Here is a 2,224-nt window from a genome sequence, read left to right as displayed (position 1 = left end):
CCCTGCTTCTCACATGGACAACTGTATGTTGGCTGCTCAATAGTGGGCAGCAAAAAAAACCTATTTGTATATGCTCCACAAGGGAAAACAAGGAACATTGTTTACAACGAGGTGTTATAATCACAACAGCAAGAAAGTATGTACATGATCACCTTTTACGAAACTTCATTGACTTTCATATATTTATATTGATATACATATATATACGTGCGTTTGGGTGCGTGTGTGTATATACATCTCTATATATAAAGATGATGCGTAGTCTAGACGGCGTTTTTAGATTTCATTATTCTCTTTAACCCGGGCAACGCCGGGTATTTCTGCTAGTAATGAATAAATACTGCCAGTTGTGGGTTGTCTTATCTGTCTGTTAATTCGTCAAAAGCTTAGCTGAATGCAAGAGTTTTTTAAAATCATTTTGTATGCAACATCAGCACTGATCTGAGAGATACGCCTCTCTGTAGTGTGCCGTGAAACTGGTGTTTGTGCTATTATTCGCTGAAGTCTTGTGTTATTTGGATCTAACACTGCAACAACTTCAGCTATATTCTTCTTAACAAATTCGCCATCAGAATAGGGACGTTTAGCACGAGCAATATTCCATGACTAACAAAACTGGCTTCAGTCGTTGTATCAACTTTCTTACTTGAACGTTGTCAACAGTGTCCGCTGGCTATTTAGCGATGATTTTAACACAGTTAACTTGTTTTTCCTTAATTCTAATTTAGGTGGATAATAATACGATACGTTTTTGTGATTTGCTTCATAGTGGCGTTTCAAGTTATTGGCTTTGTAATGACTGAGTGATACATGGTAAATAAGGCTCAAATGTTTACCTCCTTAAACGGTGAATACAAAATCTTCCTCCCGCTCTGGCTTAAAATTTTTTTCTGTTTTCATCTTCGTATTTTCGTTTCTTACAATTTGAGGCGATAAAAATGATGAAATATTTAATCAATCTACTATCTATACACACATGCGCGTGCACGCAAACACACACACAGATTATATTTATATATAAATATATACAAAACAATTCTAAATTGCTTATAATCATGTTCATCATTGCCTTGATTGTTATCATCAACAGAGTCTTTTGAAGTTGCAATTTTTGCCAATTCGTTTTCAGAATCGCTATCTCCATAGCCGAAAATGTGGCTTTCCGTAAAATATAAACAAATAAAGTGAGTTACGTCTCTGCCATGTGCGCCATAGCATGTTATCCAGATGATCCTTGAAGACCACAAAACTCTTCTGGAGCTGTATCTCGTTGTGGGGTTTGACGAGAAAGTAATTAGACTGGTGGTTCAAGGTAGAAAGCCTAGTTACTATACGTCTGGCAGTAAGAGCTTTGTGAGTGTTTTCTACTCAGAGTAGCTGGAAAAGAAGGGAAACAAATAAAACAGTGGCCAATTGCAGAGCCAGGAAGCCTCTAAAACTTCAGTTTTCAAAAGGTCATTGATCGTCGCTTTGAAGGCAGCAGGGTAAATGGCGTTGTCCTTATTGTCAGGAATCTACGAATAGGAAATCTGGAGACCTTCTCCATGTGGTAACCACTCCATTGCCTTGCGACGGTGGAAAGGAAATAAAAACTGGAAAATGATGGCAAACTAGCGGAGACAGCAGGAAAAACACAGAAAGGACAGCGAGACTTGGTCTAAGATAAACGAGATCTAAGAATGGAAATCCATCCCTCTCTGGGACGTCGTGAGATATACAGTTCTCCGAATTACCAACTGATGGATCATCTGAACGACTTGTATTAGATCAGCGGAGAGAATGGTGTGCTGATTGAGGAGGAGAAGCGGTCAAATTTTGTGGGACATTTAAATTATAGACTGTTGGTTTGGTTTTCACTAACAGTCTATGTGCAAGAAAATGTTTTTGAAAGTTATTGCACTTTGGAGCATTTGAATATTCACTACTTTTACTTTGGCGTGGAAAAAAAAAAAACACGTTTTGTCGGTGGAGATTTTTGGATGATATATTTCATATATATTCGCTTATGTGTATAATAACATGTCTTCTTTCTCCAGCAAACACGTCTCCAGGAATTTTGGACAGGTCTTTGAACAGGAACATAAATTTTAAAACAAATTTGATTAAAACAATAACACTAAAGCAAGTAAATGCAGGCATTTGCAAACAATTTGATAAACAGTAATCAGCAATGATAAGGGCAACAAATGTAAATATTTTGGCAACGTTGTCTGCGAAAAATATT

The sequence above is a fragment of the Octopus bimaculoides genome, chromosome 5, assembly GCF_001194135.2.
Source record: "Octopus bimaculoides isolate UCB-OBI-ISO-001 chromosome 5, ASM119413v2, whole genome shotgun sequence".
Taxonomy (NCBI): domain Eukaryota; kingdom Metazoa; phylum Mollusca; class Cephalopoda; order Octopoda; family Octopodidae; genus Octopus; species Octopus bimaculoides.
Note: the sequence above shows the minus strand (reverse complement) of the source record.